Source organism: Pseudopipra pipra, chromosome 4, assembly GCF_036250125.1.
Source record: "Pseudopipra pipra isolate bDixPip1 chromosome 4, bDixPip1.hap1, whole genome shotgun sequence".
In the NCBI taxonomy this organism is placed as follows: domain Eukaryota; kingdom Metazoa; phylum Chordata; class Aves; order Passeriformes; family Pipridae; genus Pseudopipra; species Pseudopipra pipra.
In genome coordinates this window covers 17,766,540-17,788,673 of record NC_087552.1, presented here as the reverse complement: position 1 = coordinate 17,788,673, position 22,134 = coordinate 17,766,540, and the positions used below count along the sequence as shown (strand labels likewise).

At 44.2% G+C, this 22,134-nt stretch overlaps 2 long non-coding RNA genes across 2 annotated transcripts in view; one reads left to right on the top strand and one right to left on the bottom strand.

Moving 5' to 3' along the window:
• LOC135412873 (uncharacterized) overlaps positions 1-22,134 on the bottom strand; it is a 636,102-nt gene that overhangs the window by 458,424 nt on the left and 155,544 nt on the right. The window lies entirely within an intron of this gene.
• LOC135413829 (uncharacterized) lies at positions 19,570-21,267 on the top strand. The gene is made up of 3 exons (XR_010430414.1): positions 19,570-19,786; positions 21,049-21,115; positions 21,216-21,267. It is a non-coding gene; the product is annotated as an uncharacterized LOC135413829 (long non-coding RNA).

Sequence of the window (22,134 nt, the reverse complement as noted above, 5' to 3'; positions counted from 1 at the left end):
TAGGGAACTGAAAGAGGGGAGCAGGGAGGAGGGGTTACATGTGGTTCCTAAGCTGCCTCCATTTCGACCCCGTTGCAGCAGTGCGAGCAGAACCAGCAGCACCCAACTGGAAACCCAGTTGTTTCCAGTGCAGCAGATAATTCAGTTGTGCTACTGACCAGTGATGATGAAGAGGAACCAAGAGATAATGATGGGTATGTGACAGATGAAGTGTCTTTCTACAGTCTAATTTCTGACACAGGGTAGAAATAGGTCTTTGCCAAGGCTTTGAGTTCTGCTTGATTCTGTGTGAAAAATTCAGACCTGGAATAAAGTGGCCTGTCTGTTTTTGAAATCCCATCCAAAAATCCAGTAAAATCCAGAAGAAAGCTTTTTTATCTCATTAAGGAATTAAGGAATGGATCTTACACTGTGGCTTGAGACACACTGAAATGCTTGAAGTACATAAAAGCCTTTCAAATGATTGTGTTGCTGGGCTGGGATGTTGCTAGGTCCGACTAAAGGATGTTTTAATTTCTGACACTTCATGTGTTGGTAACCCTCCATGCACAGTGAAATTAATGGCTGCATTTTCTTTCAAGTTCTATTCTCTCTAGCACACGGCCAGCAGCTACTGTTACCTCTCCAATTTGGATAGATGACTCCTCAGAGGTAAGGATCCACATGTTGTTATCCTTTCAGCTTTATGGGAGGGCAAAGAGGACAGAGGGGGATCTGCACAGCTCAGCTGGCTGATGTGGGATGCTACGGGCAGCTGGCTTGAGCACAGACCTTGCTTTGCAGTTCCAACTAGCAGGTCCCTCCAAGTCACTTCTCAGGGGTGTACACACAGGGAGGAACCCTTGCCAAGATGGCACATCTGTGGGTTCCTTATTATTCTGGTAGATACTGACTGATTGCAGATACTCCAAGTCCTATTAGCCTGGTGCCAGTGCAGCATCAAAGTTGAATTCTTTACTCCAAACCCCTATTGTGGTTTCCTTTCTCTGATGCAATGGGCTCAGGCAGGAATGACCCAGAGCACCATTCAATGTGTATTCCAGTCGTTGTGGAGTTGTTTTCTGTATCCTCGTGTACTTTTACTGGTGTTGCAAAAATGAGGGCCCCGTTAATATTACTCCCACACCAAATGCTAAGGCTTTGTTCTCTCTTAGAATCGGCGAAAGTGCCCTGGAGGAGCCATTAATTCCAGACAAGCTCCGAAACGAAGCAGGCTGCTGGCTTCTAGTGCAGGTGAGGCTTCAGCAGCAGAGCCAATAGACCTCGAAGAAAGTCGTGTGCTTTCTTTTGATCTTGGTAAGAACAGAAACTGCTTCTAGAGGTTTGACATACAGCTGAACATATGCTTTTGCCAGTTTCTAGGCCCTTTACTGGGGAGGAAGGGAAACATGGGATTTTAGGAAGTGCCTAGTATGGCATCCCTAAACAACAAGCCTTCTCACAACCATTTGGGTTTGTTACTGAGCTGTGATCCATTTTCCACTAAAATGAGAGAGATTCCATGCTCTCATTTGAAAGAGAATGAGAGAGAATTTCCACTAAAATGAGGGAGATGAGCTGTGTATCAAAGGTCCTCCAGGGCTGCTCAGACATCTGAATGAACTCTGATGAGCTGGCAGGTGCCACAGCTGCCACTACAGAGGGTGGCAAACTAAGTATGAGATCTCTGAAGCTGGAAGAAGATAAGGAAAAGCTAGCTGTGCCCCATCCCTCAGGGGAACATGTACAGCATGGTACTGTAAAATTAGGATACCCTCTACGATTCTGGTTCTGCTTTGGGTTTTGTTTTGGGTTTTTTTTCTGTCTGATAAACATTACCCTATGTTAGATGAATCATCTGTTGGTGTGTACCTCCCACAAGATATTGTTATCCAACAGAATTGTGTGAGAAGTTCAGCTGCTGTTCCTCTTGCACTGCCACCTGTGAAAAAACAGGGCTGGTAATGGTCTCTGTGGACTGTTGAGGGCAAAGCTTGAGTGACATTTTGGCCACATTCCTGAAGAGAAGAGACCCAAGGCACAATCGAATCTACCTCAGCCTGTTCCACAGTGACAGCCCATTTCTCTTTTTCAGCTGTTGACGAAATCATAGATCTCACCGACGAATCTGCTGAGCCTGAAGTCATTGATCTAACTGGTGATGATTCTGCTGTGGTAAGTAATGAATGGCACACTTCTGTCCATCTTGCAGTCAAATTAGTTTTCTCCTGTGCTCCTGGGCCTATCTTCTGGCATCTAACTAGGTAGCCTGACCTCCAGGGTTGAAACACAGCTCTGATTGACCACTTTAGACAGAGTTACCAGTCAAATGCACCTCTGAACACATTAACACTTCCAAGTATCCCTTGTAGTGAAAAAGTAGTTGAAAAGAGCCTGTTGCTCCAGAACTTGGGCACAACATTTACCAGTCATTGGTAATGTAACAGAAGGAGATGCAATTTAAAAGGGAAGTTATTCCAGAGATCCTCATCATACAGGCCAGGGATTTAAAGAAAAAGAAAAGGAGAGGACAGGAAGACTTTGACTCCTCAAATATTAAGTGTTTACCTGCAACATCCATATAAGGTGCTCCTGGACACTGAGGTGTTCATCTAATAGGAAGTGTTCATGGCTATCACTGCTGAATTTGCCTGTTTAGGGCAGAAAGAGGGAAAGAAACACCTCCAGCCTAAATCCAATTAGGGAACTGAAAGAGGGGAGCAGGGAGGAGGGGCTACATGTGGTTCCTAAGCTGCCTCCATTTCGACCCCGTTGCAGCAGTGCGAGCAGAACCAGCAGCACCCAACTGGAAACCCAGTTGTTTCCAGTGCAGCAGATAATTCAGTTGTGCTACTGACCAGTGATGATGAAGAGGAACCAAGAGATAATGATGGGTATGTGACAGATGAAGTGTCTTTCTACAGTCTAATTTCTGACACAGGGTAGAAATAGGTCTTTGCCAAGGCTTTGAGTTCTGCTTGATTCTGTGTGAAAAATTCAGACCTGGAATAAAGTGGCCTGTCTGTTTTTGAAATCCCATCCAAAAATCCAGTAAAATCCAGAAGAAAGCTTTTTTATCTCATTAAGGAATTAAGGAATGGATCTTACACTGTGGCTTGAGACACACTGAAATGCTTGAAGTACATAAAAGCCTTTCAAATGATTGTGTTGCTGGGCTGGGATGTTGCTAGGTCCGACTAAAGGATGTTTTAATTTCTGACACTTCATGTGTTGGTAACCCTCCATGCACAGTGAAATTAATGGCTGCATTTTCTTTCAAGTTCTATTCTCTCTAGCACACGGCCAGCAGCTACTGTTACCTCTCCAATTTGGATAGATGACTCCTCAGAGGTAAGGATCCACATGTTGTTATCCTTTCAGCTTTATGGGAGGGCAAAGAGGACAGAGGGGGATCTGCACAGCTCAGCTGGCTGATGTGGGATGCTACGGGCAGCTGGCTTGAGCACAGACCTTGCTTTGCAGTTCCAACTAGCAGGTCCCTCCAAGTCACTTCTCAGGGGTGTACACACAGGGAGGAACCCTTGCCAAGATGGCACATCTGTGGGTTCCTTATTATTCTGGTAGATACTGACTGATTGCAGATACTCCAAGTCCTATTAGCCTGGTGCCAGTGCAGCATCAAAGTTGAATTCTTTACTCCAAACCCCTATTGTGGTTTCCTTTCTCTGATGCAATGGGCTCAGGCAGGAATGACCCAGAGCACCATTCAATGTGTATTCCAGACGTTGTGGAGTTGTTTTCTGTATCCTCCTATACTTTCACTGGTGTTGCAAAAATGAGGGCCCCGTTAATATTACTCCCACACCAAATGCTAAGGCTTTGTTCTCTCTTAGAATCGGCGAAAGCGCCGTGGAGGAGCCGTTAATTCCAGACAAGCTCCGAAACGAAGCAGGCTGCTGGCTTCTAGTGCAGGTGAGGCTTCAGCAGCAGAGCCAATAGACCTCGAAGAAAGTCGTGTGCTTTCTTTTGATCTTGGTAAGAACAGAAACTGCTTCTAGAGGTTTGACATACAGCTGAACATATGCTTTTGCCAGTTTCTAGGCCCTTTACTGGGGAGGAAGGGAAACATGGGATTTTAGGAAGTGCCTAGTATGGCATCCCTAAACAACAAGCCTTCTCACAACCATTTGGGTTTGTTACTGAGCTGTGATCCATTTTCCACTAAAATGAGAGAGATTCCATGCTCTCATTTGAAAGAGAATGAGAGAGAATTTCCACTAAAATGAGGGAGATGAGCTGTGTATCAAAGGTCCTCAAGTGCTGCTCAGACATCTGAATGAACTCTGATGAGCTGGCAGGTGCCACAGCTGCCACTACAGAGGGTGGCAAACTAAGTATGAGATCTCTGAAGCTGGAAGAAGATAAGGAAAAGCTAGCTGTGCCCCATCCCTCAGGGGAACATGTACAGCATGGTACTGTAAAATTAGGATACCCTCTACGATTCTGGTTCTGCTTTGGGTTTTGTTTTGGGTTTTTTTTCTGTCTGATAAACATTACCCTATGTTAGATGAATCATCTGTTGGCGTGTACCTCCCACAAGATATTGTTATCCAACAGAATTGTGTGAGAAGTTCAGCTGCTGTTCCTCTTGCACTGCCACCTGTGAAAAAACAGGGCTGGTAATGGTCTCTGTGGACTGTTGAGGGCAAAGCTTGAGTGACATTTTGGCCACATTCCTGAAGAGAAGAGACCCAAGGCACAATCGAATCTACCTCAGCCTGTTCCACAGTGACAGCCCATTTCTCTTTTTCAGCTGTTGACGAAATCATAGATCTCACCGACGAATCTGCTGAGCCTGAAGTCATTGATCTAACTGGTGATGATTCTGCTGTGGTAAGTAATGAATGGCACACTTCTGTCCATCTTGCAGTCAAATTAGTTTTCTCCTGTGCTCCTGGGCCTATCTTCTGGCATCTAACTAGGTAGCCTGACCTCCAGGGTTGAAACACAGCTCTGATTGACCACTTTAGACAGAGTTACCAGTCAAATGCACCTCTGAACACATTAACACTTCCAAGTATCCCTTGTAGTGAAAAAGTAGTTGAAAAGAGCCTGTTGCTCCAGAACTTGGGCACAACATTTAGCAGTCATTGGTAATGTAACAGAAGGAGATGCAATTTAAAAGGGAAGTTATTCCAGAGATCCTCATCATACAGGCCAGGGATTTAAAGAAAAAGAAAAGGAGAGGACAGGAAGACTTTGACTCCTCAAATATTAAGTGTTTACCTGCAACATCCATTTAAGGTACTCCTGGACACTGAGGTGTTCATCTAATAGGAAGTGTTCATGGCTATCACTGCTGAATTTGCCTGTTTAGGGCAGAAAGAGGGAAAGAAACACCTCCAGCCTAAATCCAATTAGGGAACTGAAAGAGGGGAGCAGGGAGGAGGGGCTACATGTGGTTCCTAAGCTGCCTCCCTTTCGACCCCGTTGCAGCAGTGCGAGCAGAACCAGCAGCACCCAGCTGGAAACCCAGTTGTTTCCAGTGCAGCAGATAATTCAGTTGTGCTACTGACCAGTGATGATGAAGAGGAACCAAGAGATAATGATGGGTATGTGACAGATAAAGTAACTCTCTAAAGTCTAATTTCTGACACAGGGTAGAAATAGGTTTTTGCCAAGGCTTTGAGTTCTGCTTGATTCTGTGTGAAAAATTCAGACCTGGAATATAATGGCCTGTCTGTTTTTGAAAGCCCATCCAAAAAACCAGTAAAATCCAGCAGAAACCTTTTTTATCTCATTAAGGAATTAAGGAATGGATCTTACACTGTGGCTTGAGACACAGTGAAATGTTTGAAGTACATAAAAGCCCTTCAAATGATTGTGTTGCTGGGCTGGGATGTTGCTAGATCAGAATAAAGGATGCTTTGATTTCTGACACTTTATGTGTTGGTAACCCTCCATGCACAATGAAATTAATGGCTGCATTTTCCTTCAAGTTCTCTTCTCTCTAGCACACGGCCAGTAGGTATTGTTACCTCTCCAATTTGGATAGATGACTCCTCAGAGGTAAGGATCCACATGTTGTTATCCTTTCAGCTTTATGGGAAGGCAAAGAGGACAGAGGGGGATCTGCACAGCTCAGCTGGCTGATGTGGGATGCTACAGGCAGCTGGCTTGAGCACAGCCCTTGCTTTGCAGCTCCAAGTAGCACATCCCTCCAAGTCACTTCTCAGGGGTGCCTGTAGATGGGGATCCCTCGCCAAGATGGCACTGGAAGATCTGTGGGTTCCCGATAATTATAGCAGTAATGGACTGAATGCTGACATCTAAGATCTATTTGCCTGGCACCAACACAGCAGCCAGGCTTGAATTCTTTACTGCAACCCCTCTTGTGGCTTCCTTTCTTCAGCAGCTGTTCATGTCATACGAGTAGTTACAGATATCACCCTTGAATTTGCCTGGTTAGGGCAGAAAGAGGGATAGAAACACCTCCAGCCTAAATCCAATTGGGGAACTGAAAGAGGGGAGCAGGGAGGAGGGGCTACAGGTAGTTCTAAGCTGCCTCCATTTCGACCCCGTTGCAGCAGTGGGAGCAGAACCAGCAGCACCCAGCTGGAAACCCACTTGTTTCCAGTGCAGCAGATAATTCAGTTGTGCTACTGACAAGTGATGATGAAGAGGAACCAAGAGATAATGATGGGTATGTGACAGATGAAGTGTCTTTCTACAGTCTGATTTCTGACATAGGGTTGAAAAAGGTTGTTGCCCACAAAATCTGCTGCAAAATCCAGCAGAAACCTTTCTTCTCTGTTCGTGGAGTCATTAACAAATGGATCTTACACTGTGGCTTGAGACACAGTGAAATGCTTGAAGTACATAAAATGTCTTGAAATGGTTGTGTTGCTGGGCTGGGATGTTGCTAGATCAGAGAAGGGGATGTTTTAATTTCGGACACTTTATGTGTTGGTAACCCTCCATGCACAGTGAAATTAATGGCTGTGTGTTCTTTCTGGTTCTTCTAGCACACGGCCAGCAGCTACTGTTACCTCTCCAATTTGGAGAGATGACTCCTCAGAGGTAAGGATCCACATGTTGTTATCCTTTCAGCTTTATGGGAGGGCAAAGAGGACAGAGGGGGATCTGCACAGCTCAGCTGGCTGATGTGGGATGCTACGGGCAGCTGGCTTGAGCACAGACCTTGCTTTGCAGCTCCAACTAGCACGTCCCTCCAAGTCACTTCTCAGGGGTGTACACACAGGGAGGAACCCTTGCCAAGATGGCACATCTGTGGGTTCCTTATTATTCTAGCAGATACTGACTGATTGCAGATACTCCAAGTCCTATTAGCCTGGTGCCAGTGCAGCATCAAACTTGAATTCTTTACTCCAAACCCCTCTTGTGGTTTCCTTTCTTCAGCAGCCGTTCATCTCACATGGATTGTTTATGGCTATCACTGCTGAATTTGCCTCTTTGGGGCAGAAAAAGGAAAAGATTTGGCTGCAGCCTACATCCAATTAGGGACCTGAAAGAGGGGAGCAGGGAGGAGGGCTTCAGATGGTTCCTAAACTGCCTTTGTTTGTACCTCGTTCCATCAGTGGGAGCAGAACCAGGAGCACCCACTTGTTTCCAGTGCAGCAGACAATTCAGTTGTGCCACTGGTGAATGATGATGAAGAGGAACCAAGAGATAATGATGGGTATGTGACAGATCAAGTAACTTTCTAAAAGTCCAATGTCTGACATAGGGTGGAAAGAGGTTTTTGCCAAGGCTTTGAGTTCTGCTTGATTCTGTGCAAAACTCCAGACCTGGGATGTAGTGGCCTGTCTGGAAGAGAACTAACTAAAAAACCCAAAAAAATCCAGTAAACCCCAGAAGAAATCTTTCTTCTCTCTTCATGAAGTCATAAATGAATGGATCTTACACTGTGGCTTGAGATACACTGAAATGCTTGCAGTACATAAAAGTTCTTGGAATGATTGTGTTGCTGGGCTGGGTTGTAGCTAGATCAGAAGAAGGGATGTTTTGATTTCTGACAATTTATGTATCACTCACCCCTGATGAATGGTGCAATTAACAGCTGAATTTTTTTCTTGCTCTCTTCTCTCTACCACAAGACCCAGTGCTACCCTTACAAATGTGCTGGAGCAGTATTGCTTCCTAGGGGTAAGAATCCACATGTTGCCACCTTTTCATTTTCTGTGGGAGGGGGAATGGAGCAGGGCAGGAGCTGCATAACTTATTTGGCTAACATGGCATGCTAGAGGCAGCTGGCTTGAAGCACAGCCCTTGCTTTGAAGCTCCAAGTAGCACATCCCTCCAAGTCACTTCTCAGGGGTGCCTGTAGAGGGGGATCCCTCGCCAAGATGGCACTGGAAGATCTGTGGGTTCCCGATATTATAGCAGTAATGGACTGAATGCAGACATCTAAGATCTATTTGCCTGGCACCAACACAGCAGCCAGGCTTGAATTCTTTACTGCAACCCCTCTTGTGGCTTCCTTTCTTCAGCAGCTGTTCATGTCATACGAGTAGTTACGGATATCACCCTTGAATTTGCCTGGTTAGGGCAGAAAGAGGGATAGAAACACCTCCAGCCTAAATCCAATTGGGGAACTGAAAGAGGGGAGCAGGGAGGAGGGGCTACAGGTAGTTCTAAGCTGCCTCCATTTCGACCCCGTTGCAGCAGTGGGAGCAGAACCAGCAGCACCCAGCTGGAAACCCACTTGTTTCCAGTGCAGCAGATAATTCAGTTGTGCTACTGACAAGTGATGATGAAGAGGAACCAAGAGATAATGATGGGTATGTGACAGATGAAGTGTCTTTCTACAGTCTGATTTCTGACATAGGGTTGAAAGAGGTTGTTGCCCACAAAATCTGCTGCAAAATCCAGCAGAAACCTTTCTTCTCTGTTCGTGAAGTCATTAACAAATGGATCTTACACTGTGGCTTGAGACACACTGAAATGCTTGAAGTACATAAAAGCTCTTGAAATGGTTGTGTTGCTGGGCTGGGATGTTGCTAGATCAGAGAAGGGGATGTTTTAATTTCGGACACTTTATGTGTTGGTAACCCTCCATGCACAGTGAAATTAATGGCTGTGTGTTCTTTCTGGTTCTTTTCTTCTAGCACACGGCCAGCAGCTACTGTTACCTCTCCAATTTGGATAGATGACTCCTCAGAGGTAAGGATCCACATGTTGTTATCCTTTCAGCTTTATGGGAGGGCAAAGAGGACAGAGGGGGATCTGCACAGCTCAGCTGGCTGATGTGGGATGCTACGGGCAGCTGGCTTGAGCACTGACCTTGCTTTGCAGCTCCAACTAGCACGTCCCTCCAAGTCACTTCTCAGGGGTGTACACACAGGGAGGAACCCTTGCCAAGATGGCACATCTGTGGGTTCCTTATTATTCTGGCAGATACTGACTGATTGCAGATACTCCAAGTCCTATTAGCCTGGTGCCAGTGCAGCATCAAACTTGAATTCTTTACTCCAAACCCCTCTTGTGGTTTCCTTTCTTCAGCAGCCGTTCATCTCACATGGATTGTTTATGGCTATCACTGCTGAATTTTCCCATTTGGGGGAGAAAGAGGGAAAGTTAAACCTCTGGGTCAAATCCAGTTAGAGATGTGAAACAGAGGAGGTGGCAGAAGGGCGTTCAGGTGTTATTAAGCTGCCTCTGATTTTACCCTGTTCCATCAGTGGGAGCAGAACGAGCAGCACCCTCTTGCTTGTTTTCAGGGCAACAGCTAACTGACTATTCCTTTGAATGTTCTTAACCAAAATAAGAAGTCTGGAGCCTGCCATTCTTTGCCTGTTCTCTCGTATCTTCTTCACTGAGCTGGTGTTAGTATGGAACACCAGGCATGCACACCAGATTCTAATTGTATTTTCTTTTCTCTCCCTTCCCATATGCATTGGTGAAGCTTCTTGAAGGTGAGTTGACTTTTTCCAATGGAATTATCCTAAGTGTAATCATTATTTTTTATTTGTCTTTTCCAACAGTCTCTAGTAGCAGGGATTGAAACTGCATTTAGCAGAAGGCAAAGGACAGTGCTAAAGCCTCTGGCCAATGTCTTAGAGAATGGATCCCATCTGTGTCTGCTAGCTGCTATCAGACACAGTGGAATATCCCTGCAACAGAAGTTGTAGCTGAATGCTCTTGCAGGAAAGAACTTTAATTTGGTGACATTTTCTGTAATTTTAATTGATTAGTGCTGGATTATTGTTACATGGACACTGGAGTTGCAGAGATCATTGTTGCATATGGTTTCTGAGAATTAAAAAGTGAACAGCAGGTCTTGATCCTTCAGATGTTACAGACTAGGCCACTAAAAATTGATCTCCTTTGAACTTGGGTGATAAAACTCCATTTTCAAGTTACCTTAACTGAGGAGGGAGATGATGGCAATTTCTAGGGAGACACTGCTTCAAGTGTTTTTATAATTTCCAAGGACTGTTCTCAATAAGACTCGTTTGATAGAAGGTGCCTTTGAGTGGGGAGGTTTCATTGAACACAGACAAAAAGAGGGCAACAGTTTAGCATCATACAGCAACAAGGAAGCACAGCAGCTCCAGAATGTACAGTTTTAGATTTAAGCATTTATTCCATCCCTTCTGAAACTTTTGGAACAAAGCACTCTGTGTTTTGCCAAGCCTTTTTCTTGTGTATGTGCTATGTCACCATGCTCCTTGGGAACTTGACTGCAGTCCTCTCTCCCCTATCACACAGCAATTGTTGCCATTCCTTACCATAGGATCACAGCAGACCGTATTAGTAAGAACAGTGTGAGAGACCTTCCCTTTATAGGGCATATTTATTCACAGGCAGTGTATCTCAGTGGACACTGAGAATCTCTCAGGTCACGTTTTAACTGTTTGTAGGGTGATTATAGCAAATGTTTTGTTTCTGTAGCAGAATAGTCTCAATGTGTGGAAGGGTTCAGCCTTAATATTTAGGAAACTACTTTGTGTGAGATTGCTTGTAACCCAGCTGAATAGTGTCCATTTCAAATAGGACCCATTACAAACTATTTACAATAACGCGTTTGAAGGATAGTTCCAGGGAAAAAGAGAGAGTAAATGATAGATCTGACTTACCAAAATTAACTTACAGGGTATGAACAACAAAGGAGAAATCTTACACCAAGAAGCCAGCAACTGTTGGACAGCCCTGTACTGCGCAGTTATGATGAATATGAAACAGCAGATGATGTGACTGATGTGGAATCTGAAGTGACTGACGTAGAGTCTGAAGTGACTGATGTGGAATCTGAAGTGACTGATGTGGAATCTGAAGTGACTGACGTAGAATCTGAAGTGACTGATGCAGAGTCTGAAGTGACTGATGCAGAGTCTGAAGTGACTGATGCAGAGTCTGAAGTGACTGATGCAGAGTCTGAAGTGATTGACATAGAGTATGCAGTGGCTGACACAGAGTATGCACCGGCTGATGTAGCGCCTGAAGTACGGAGATCATTGGACGAGGAACCTGCAATTTCAGTGTACGTACGCCTCGTGACCTACCAAAGAGTGATTTTTGCTTCTTTGAAGCCTTCACTTTACTTGTTTCCCTCTTCCAATGAGGATTGCATCCTGTGATGCATGATGATGAAAGGATAATGTTTGCACTTGGGGAGAAAAAGGCAGCCCAAGGCAGATGGGCAACTTTGCATAGAACCTTAAAGACGAGTTTGGGGGTATGGCAAGAAAGGGTGATTAGTCACAGGCCCTTGCTCATAAGATGTTGCATTTACTTTTCATGTTAGGCTCTAGTAGTGATCTTAGATATGGAAATATTTTCAGTAGTGTGGATGGTTTGGCATCACAAGACTGGCAGGCAGCAGCCAGGCCAATTCTGTGCAAGTCTTAATAAAGCTGGTATGCTTTGAGCCTTTTGGATTACTGAAAGGCAACATAAGAGAGAACTTAAAATAAAAAAAGAATATTTTTTCCTTCGGTCTCAAGCTTCTCTGTTACAGAGCGTGCCTTCCTGCTCTCAGTAGGTAAGGCTGGAAGAGCTCAGAGCTGCAGAACATTGACCAGAGGGTTCTTCCTGAGGCTGGAGCTTGCCAGAGCCATCTGCAGTGTTACTCTGTAGTGTCAGACCTCATTCCATTCTAGAATGAATACTTTCCAGAGGACAGCTTGATGCTTTGGTTGCAAAGCTGTTATTGATGACCCGTTGGAGATAAATGCTGCCATATATAGACTTCCCAGTGCTAGAGACTGCTCTTACTTCAAATCCTAGAGCAGGGTGGCTGACTTCATCTTTCTCCCAGTGAAAACCAAGACACTGTCTCCTTTAGGACAGGGAGATCTGAACTCTTCATTACATGCAGCAAACTGAGAGAGTTAAAGACATACAGGGTTTTTCCAAAGAAATGCATCGTGGCTCCTCAGTGCAGTCAGATAATTATGTGACATTTTATAGATGAGTAACCCTCGATGCCCAGTGGTATTAATTCTGGGTCTGCTCTCTCTAGGGAATGGCAACGAGCTGTAAGGTGCCCGATCTGCATGGATTTTTTTTCACAGGTAAGGATCCCCGTTGTCATCCTTTCAGCTTTGTGGGAGGGGTAACGGGGCAGAGAGGGAGCTGTGCAACTCAGCTGACTAATGTGGGGTGCTATGGGCAGCTGGCTTGAAGCACAGACCTTGCTGTGAAGTTCCACAAGTCACTTCTTGGCGGTGCAGGTAGAAGGAGAAACCCTTGCCAAGATGGCCCTGGCAGATCTGGGGGTTCCTTATTCTAGTCATGGACTGATTCCAGATATTCCAAGTCCTATTTTCCTGGTGCCAGTAGAGCAGCAAACTCAAATCCTTTCCTCCCAACACATGTTGTGGTTTCCTTTCTTCCAGATTATACGAAGTGTCCGACAGGTTGTGTCAACCCAGTGTGGCCATCTCTTCTGCAGTCGGTGCATCGCTGTTGCCCTTGAGAATTCCAGGGCTTGCCCAACCTGCAGAACAGAACTCCCTCCCAGAGACTATCATCCCGTTTATTTCTGAGTATTTCTGTTTCTCAGGACAGAAGTATCCCCCCCAGTCAGATGGATTTTCGGGGGTAGGTGGCAGAAAGACTTTTTTCTTCATGTACATAGTTCTTGTTGTATACAGTTCCATTTTTCCTGAGTTTAACTATAAATAAACTATTAATTTGTTTAAATAGAGTCAAGTCTGTCTGCTTATCTATGTTGGACTCTGCTGGTAGACAGAGACTTCTTTTAACAGGTGGCAATAAACTTCTTGGTTTGATCAGTCAGAAGCACTCATTCTTTTCATCACCCTGTAGTTTTTGATTTTGGGGGAAAAATGCTAAAGGCATAAGCTTTGTCGTTCTTGGGGCAGTGTGTGTTGTATGGTAAAAGGAAAGGGGCAGTGCTTGGGGTGTGAGGGCTTCTGTTTCTCAGGAAAGACTCAGCTGAATGTTTTGGTGAAAATGTCCTGATTTCAATACTTTGAGGATTGAAAGAGCAGCAGATTGTGCACACGTCCAAAGAAAAATATTTTCTTTGAGAATATAGCTGTGTAAACTGCTGTGTTCAACATTTAGCCTGCAAAATACGTCTTTACCTGTGAGGTAAAGACATAAAGCAACCGCTGGGGAGCGCATCACCACCATGATCACTACCCTCACTATCATCATCACCATCATCATTTACCTTTCCCACTCTAAAACCGACTTGTCTGCAGAACAAGGAGCCAGCAGCAGCTCCTAGACCCCGGCTGCTGACGTGGTCTGGCAGCAAGTGTCCCCATCAGTGACAGGGAGATACAGTGGACATCGCCAGCCAGTGCTGACGGCATGTACCTGTCCAGATTTTGGGAGAAAGCGTCCTGCTCAGCACACAAGTTGTTTCTCTAACTGCCTGCAGGCCTAAGCAAGACCTACACTTCCCAAGCTCTGGTTTCAGTGCTTGCAAACATCTCCATCTGCCAGCTGGCCGTGGCACTTCACAGCTCAGGGGCTGTCGCTGCTGAAACATCCTACCCTGCATGTGAGTCTTCCACAAGGGCTCATCCTGCATTTCCCCTTGAAAAATTCAATTTCATCAGTGGAGTTTTCAGATCCTGGGGATGGAAACCTCAGGGAAAAAGAAACTGTCACGGACTTCAGGTGCCATTACCTACCCAACCACCACTGGATGTGGCACACTAAGGGTTGACTTAAGGGCATTTGCAATCAGAATGCCAAATTCCTTGCTGCTTGGAGAGGAAATCAAAAATAAAGACAGTTGCATTGTTACACTGACATTTCGGGTCTATTTGGATTAAAAGATAAAAGTTTGCTGCAAGTTGTCATATCTGAAAAGCACTGCTTCCTTCTGTAAAGGAACTTTTTCATAGGTATTTTAGGATAGGAATTCTTTAGTCCTCTATTGCATTTTATGGATTTGATAGGTTGCATATTTGGAAAGATGTACTTTTACTTCTTCCAACAAATCTCACACAAGTTCAATTCAAACCTCTGCTTTGATTGTTGTTTGCTTGTTTTACACCTGCTCCATCAGCAGCCAACGGGCCTTTGCCAAACCTGTTAAACCAAACGTCAAGCTGATATGAGCAGGAGTCACCTACACAGGTGGGGGCTGGCAACCAAGACAGAACATGTGTCCAGGCTGAGAAATTGCATATATTACCTTCTCAGTAACCATCCTGTTTTCACAAGATAGCAAAAAAAATTTTCCTTTTCAAGCGAAAGTCCAGCCAACAGTCTAGAAAAAAAAACCCAAACAGAAAGCAAACAAACAACAACCCTCCCCAAACCAAACCAAACAAACAAACAAAAAAAAAACCAAAAGCACACCCATGAGACAGCTGTGGTGTGAAATACAGGTTAAGAGCCACTCCACAGAGCATTTCCCCAGGTGAAATGACATAAGGAAAAAGCCCCCCAAAGCCCCACCAAGAATCAGTGGGTTGGAGTCAAGACCCCAAACTGCCTTAAGAAAGGAGAGCAAAAGCTGAGAGTATTATGGTTTAGGTTGGCATGTTATTGTCAATACAAATAGTTGTAACCTAGCTCATTTCACATGTGTTATGAGGTAGCTGTGATAAAATGGATGGATGCAACATTTTTGTCAAGCCCAGTTGTTTTGGGGAAGATTATCTGCATGGCAGTAGATTTATAAATGTGGTGTGGGACCTATATTCTCCCCTCAGCACCTTTTTGTCTCCAGGCTCATTTTAGCAGGGAAAGCAGTTCCAGATTTCCAGCTAAACCAGCCCAGGATTATCTCATGCCCCAGTAGCCTTTTTATGCACATGAAGTGACTGGGGCTAATTTTCTTAGTTCTGTGTTGGATGTTTTGTGTAGTTTCATAGTATTGCTTAACACAACAGACATAAGAAAATTCACATGATTGAGAGCCCAGACCTGGCATGCTGTAGGCTCACCTGTCAGAGGCTTGGGGTCATCATTTTTAGATGCTGACAGGGACGTGCTTTTCCCATGCAAGTGCACAGAGATTGTCAGAGACCACTTCTATTAGCTGCCTCCAAAGAGAGGGAGGATTTGCTCCAGAAGTTTTCAGTATTTCTCTGGCACTTGGCTACGAAGTGCTGGAAATTGCAGGTCAGCTTAGCTAAACACAGACCAGTTTTGATTAATATGAGAGATGAATGCAAATGGCATGGTAGCAGTTGATGGGGCAGTGATGCTCAGAGGGGGCGAGAGGCAGTTTTGGAGGGTGATGCAACAAGTTTGTCTGCCAAATATTTCTGGTAAGGCAGCTGCTGGCAAATAGTTTCTGATAAGCCACAAACACCATGCAGTGGTGAACAATCAAAAACTAAAAATTAAAGGGGAGAAGTTAACATTATCCCAATATTAGCCTCTAAAAAGATGACCAGCAGTTACAACTTCCCTTGGTTTCCTGTGCGCCCCAAGGACGCAGCAACCCCACTGACTTTTGCAGTGTCAGGATTTCTCCTCCTTATACTTTGGGTTTAATTTAAGACCTGTGTAGAGATAGAAAGCTGAGCATGTGGGCAAAGCATCACACCTGACCCAGTCCTGCTCTGTCAAAACAGACTGTTGTCAGCAAAGCCACAAGGAGAAAGGCAGGGCTGTGTTTTCCAGGTGCTGTAACCTGCTGCCCTGGAGCCGTAGGTTAGAGGGCTTCGACCCCTTGCACAAACAGTGCAAATCAGTGTCGGTGGGGTTTTGGGAAATGGTTATTAATGTTCATGCTGTTTCCCCTCATAGAGGACACAGAAGTGTTTTTAGAAAATTAAGGACTTTCACCTGCCTTGCATTGTGACTTGTGCCCTGCTGAAGTAGAATTAAACTCTCTCTTCTTCTGGAGGTGGGGACGTTTACAGTTTATAGTTTTTGTGAAACTGTAAAAAGCTAGCAGAGGCTTCAGGATGCAACTGCAGGTACTAATATCCAGTTCCCCAGCCTTTAGGAAAATTCTCCTCTTTGGGCCGTTTATGCCACCACTTTCCTCCCCTTGGTAGTCTTCACAGTCCTGGGACCAGTCCAGTTCAAAACTTGGACACGCTCCCATGGAATTCGGGGGGTGCTGACCCCATTTAGAGCAGTGCTGTGGCCTGTGGACCATGGAGTGAAGGGCAGCTGTGTGACGTTGCAAAGTCCCTGTAAAGGTGTTTTCTTCTACAGTGACCACTGATGTCCCCCAGGAGGGATGATGGGGGTACTCTCTGGGAGGAAAAGCACAGCACAGGCTGTAGCAGCACGCTCTGTCTAAGAGGAAATACAGCAGCTCAAAATTTGTCTTACAAGTTTATCAGTGACGACCTCAGCAAAGAGAGTCACCTGATCATTGATAAGCTCAATTGAGGAAGGTCTGCTGGTTTTAGTGTTGAAGAGTGCTGAGAGCAGCTTGAGCAAACTATCAGACCCCACCACAAGGACATGCAAGACAGAGGCTCCCTGACTGAGGCTGGGAGCAGCAAGGATGTGCAGGCCCTGATACAAAACTGAGAGTCAGGAGTGTGAAGCAGAAGAAACTAGAGAGTTGCTAACACCTTTGTCAGCAACAAAACATATTTTGCTGAGTAAGGTGACAACACATAATCTAAAAAAATTACATATGACTGACAGTCAATCACTCTATACTATAAAAGCCCAGACTTTTTAACAGTAGGGTCTCCTAACAAACCCCTTCTCTGAATGTGTGTGGAGATTTCTCCCTGGAGTGGGAACACCCCTCAAGGTTAGTCCTCGAGACTGAGCAAAAGAGATTTGCCCCTGGTCATTGCTATGAGTGAGTAACACCAACCTCTACTTAGTAATTGTTTTGCTAGCTTTAATATAATTACTTCAATTGTTTTATTACAATTACTTCAATATTCCTTGAAAAAAAGTTCGCTATACTAATAGTTATAGCTATCCATCCATGTTGTGTGGTAAGTAATTCTGACAAAACTCCTTTTTTTCTATCATTATCATTACTGTAACCCATTTCAATAAATCATTCCTTTTATTTGTATAAATATATTTGGTTTGCCATCCTTAATCCTGCAGGACAAAGCTGTATAAAGGTCAATATAAACCACTGAAAAGTCTAGGGCTAAGACTGGATCCAGGTGCATGTAGGCTCCTCTCTGAGAAGGAGTTTAGAAAAGCAATGGGGCTTCTCTAATAATATACTTTCTCTAATAAACTCTGTCTGAAGCTCCCACTCTGCCTGTGACAGAGGTGCTGAAAACCCACCGCTGTCTCAAGTATCTCAGGGCCCACAGCAGCTGTGGTCAAGCCCTTCACACCTGCGTTTCACCTCTTGGAAGATATGCTGGAGAAACCTGCTGACTGCAGGTCCTGCACACATGGCTTGCTTTACACCCTCCTCCCGTCAGAGACGTGATCCAGGGACAATTTCTGGGCATGAAAAGTACATGTTTAAGGAGGGATGGCAGTCGGACTTGGCTTGCTTTGGAAATAAACACCGGGGGTGTGTAATGCAATAGCACGTATACTTGGCTCCAGCTGGGCTGTTTCTCTATAGTGTGTTGTTTTGGGGTTCTGGACCAGAAATCTCTAGGTTTGGTTTTGTACCAGTGACTCAACCACTAAACTGCTAAACCTTCTCCACAGTCAGCGTCTCAGAAAAGCCAAACACAAGCAACTCAGACTGCATGAAAACATGAGCTGCAGACTGGCCTGAAAGCCAAAAGAAAACTATAATTTACTGGAAGGGAAGGTCCTCTTTAAATTTACAGAAAAGAGCATATATAGAAATCTAACAAAAGCATGTAATGATTGTCTGGCAGGGACCAGGGAATGCTGCTGCAAGAAGTGCTGCAAGAAGGCTTCTTTTGGTTGAAAACTCTTTCCTCAGTTAGTATCTGGTCACATAGCTCCAAAAATAAAAGCCAGGGTAGTCCTCATTCAGGTGGATCCTTACATGCAGAACTACTAATGATGTACCATATACTCTCTTTTTATCCAATTCTCCTTCTAGGATATTAGAAGACTCTATGAAGTAAACTAAGTTGAACTTCCAGCTGTTGCTGATCTCAGCTCCAAAATATAATTAGCTAGGTCTGTGTGATCATGTGATGGGCAGGTGCTGAGCTAACTTGGGGATGTTTCTCACCATGTTTCTAAACATGCCACAGTGTTAAGAAGCACAGGATAACTGGTAACATGGACCTCTTACAACAAGGTGTCTATTGTCTGCTTGACTAAGGACACAGCAAACATTAGCTGGGTATCAGAGATGAGGAGAAAGAGAACTGCTTTGAAACAGTTATAAATATTCTGCCTTCTGAAAGGGCTGTTTGGGATGTTTCCCTGTGTTTGAATGACACCTCATTGCCATTTTAAGGAAACACCAAATGGAAGAGGGTCTCAGAGCCTTACAGCACATCCCGGCTGATGCAGAGTCTGCCCAAAGCTATGGCTGTCCAAGCGAGGCACTGCCAGAATATATGTCACCCATCAACAGGGCCAATGCCCTGCTCCATAGCAGACACAGAATTTCATACCATGGGGAAATCAATCCCTTGATTTTCAATGCTAATCATGGCACTTCTCAAACTGGAGCTACAGCTGCTTTCTCCCCTCCTTTTTTCTTTTTTTTTTTAGGTTGACCAAACCATCTAAGAAAGGAGCAAGAAGGGACACAAATGAACAGAAGTAAGAATTTCTCAAAATCAAATCTTTTTTAATTCAACTATCGCTGGCTCTTCTATATCTTTACAAACAAGTTTCTGGATGTAGAATGCCTACTGAGACAACTAATTTTATTAATTTTTTTTACCCAGGTCAGACCAAAAAACACAAAAGGCCATATTCTGCCTCATATTTGCAATTCCCATTGCACCACGTATGCCCTGGAGAGCAAATCTACAACTTTGTGGAAGCATTAACGCCTTTTTGGTTAATTTTATGTTCAGATTTCTTTCTTCCTGCTCACATTACAGATTCCTACTCCCTACAGAGCAGGGCACAAAAGGTTTCTGGGAAACTGGGCTCTGCCTTTTCACAAAAGGAGGACAGATGTGCCCCAAAGCCCTCCTACATGATACCAACTGCTGGGCATACAACAGACCTGCTGGTTAATGATCTCGCCCAGAAGTAATGTTTTAACCATAGAGTAATTTTTGTTTGCTTCAAAAGCCACAAAGCCAAAGAGGAAGTGTAGGAGAACGTGGGCAGGACAGCGGCCAGGAGCCTCATGACCTCATCTTTTTCCGCCACATGGGGATTGGTGGCTGTGCTTGGGACAGGGTTTAAATTCCCGAAGGTCACAGATGTCAGGCAGTCAGGGGACAAGGGCAGAAAGACAGAGCTTCTGGGAGCCAACTGACTGGAGCTGCTGCTGGGATCACTAGGAGTGCTCTTGCTGCAGCTGACTCCTCCAGCACCAGAAAAGGTAATGTTTTTGCTTTTACTACCTGACATGTGCTAATCTGTCTGCAGCTTTAGTCAAGCAAACACTGAGCAGGAGATCTTTGAAAATTGCTTCACTGGGCAGGGACATTTGATGCTGCTCTGTGGAAAAAGGTGTGTTTTTATAGGAGCAAGGTTGCTTTAGCAATGCAAGGTATTATACATAATGACAATTTTAAACCTGTGTGCTTATAGATGTCAGGAGGAGGTTGTTGAAAACTCTGCCACTGAATCATGTGCTGCAAACTCAAAGCTGGTGCTTGAACACAGAAAGCTTTCTCCCTCATGTTACCACTGCCTGGCAGTGTCCTTGTTTTTTCTGGCAGGCTCACAGTTTGTGCTGCACAATCCTGAATGGATGGGACACTCATCCTTCTCTGTGTAACTTGAAATTGCAATACCTCTAGTAGAGTGTCCTGTCTCAGGGCCAGCCTTACTAATGCATTTTAAATATGTCCTAAGTAGCCTTTTTTTTCCTGCTATGATTTACCAAAGTTTTAAATGACTCTTGTTCATCAGTGAATTGGTTTAATTTCTCAGGGATGTTCCGTATCCTGGGAACTGGTCTGTAAGCACCAAAATTTACTGTAGCTCAGCACTCTCCTAATTTCAGCAGGAATTAGTCATTTATTAAATTGCTAAAACTGCAATGTAAGCAGATGTTTCACGTTATCTCTTGTTTGGAAACACAGGTTATTTTGTTCAAGCTTCTGGAGGAGGAAATAAAGGTCTATCAATAAAAGCAGTTTATGTTCATATAAACTGACTTTACTCAGAAACTGAAGTTAATAACCCTGAAAACTAGTTTTAAAATAACTGACAAGAGAATCCAAACTGAGTTGGCTTTATGCTGTCTCTTCTCAAAAAAAATACGTTAAATGAATGAAGATAAACCAAAGCTGATATTGATAACACTTTGGCTATCACAAAGCTTTTCCTTTGTCTGTGCAAGTCATTAGGAGACAGGATTCAGTTCACCTTCTCAGTGTGGCCACTCTCACCAGCTGCTCAGCTCTTCTCAGAGCCTCTTAAAAATTATTGTAGCTTTTGAGTAGCTAAGTCATGACAAACCAGCTGGGTGTGCGGTGGTGATGGAGGACAGAAGACAAAAATTAGTATGTGCAGGTTGGATCCACAGCAGGGAGCTGTTCTCAGCACAGTGAAGCACACTGGGAAAAAGGAAAAGCCTATGGCATTTTTGTGGTACTTTACCTTGTTGACTCACTGTTCCAAAATATTTTCTAGGTAAAACATCACAATGAAGGTGGCAGTTCTGTGTTTATGCCTTATCAGCATCACCGCTGCATGGCCAGTGAGTAAATCACAAATGTGGATCACCAATCACTTGTATTATTTTCTTTGCATCTTAGTGAGAAATACTGATAAATGCTTTTTTCTTTTCTCCCTTCAAGGTCAGTAAATCCAAGCAGCAGGCCATTTCTGCCAGCTCCGAAGAAAAATATGTAAGCTCCTTTTGTCTTTCTATTCATTATCTTTAATAAATACTTTTTGATTTTTTTTTTTGTTTCCTCTAATACATCTTTTCTGGTACTTGTTTTATGATTGTAGATGCTTGCAGGGCATGTCCTCACCTGGCTGTTTGGAGCCAGTTTCATAGACTTTTTCCTGTGTCTGGTGTCCTGGTTGAGGACTTTCATTAGTTCTATCTCTGCACCAGCACTGCAAACCTTTTGTCTTAATGAAAAATGTGTCAGTTGCCAGTTAAAAAGAGAAAAGGACTATAGCATGGCACAACTACTACAGCCCACATTTGTTAGTGTGGATCAGATGACAATATTTGGTGTTGGAAGAGCACTTTAATCCAATTCCCATCATTTTTTGGAGTGATGTAAGTGAACGGTATTAATTTTGTATATAGCTATTTGATTTATACTCCACTGCCAGCTGCTACCCATGTAAAATCAATTCTTTGCTCTGAGAACCAACTACTGCACGTAGTTTAGAGTCTTCATGATGAGGGAGACAAATCAGTCCCAGTGGAACCGGTAAGTGTTTTGAACGACACTATGTCAGTCGAGTGCTGCAGGGCAGCCAGTGTGTAGCAACACTAATTTTCCTCAGTCAAGTGCAGTTCTTGCAGTAGCATCTCTCCCTAAATAGCATCTCCTCCTTAGGCAGGGTGAGGTGAATTCAAAGAAATGCCTGCACATAGCTCCCCAAAACTGCATAAGCCCTGGGCTAGCAGGACAGATACTAGTCTGCACATCTCACATCTGTGTTCATTTTCCTGATGCATAGTAAATGTTTTCCAGCACTTTCCTGATGTGTCAAGCAAAAGCCATGAAGATGTGAATGACAATGATGATGATG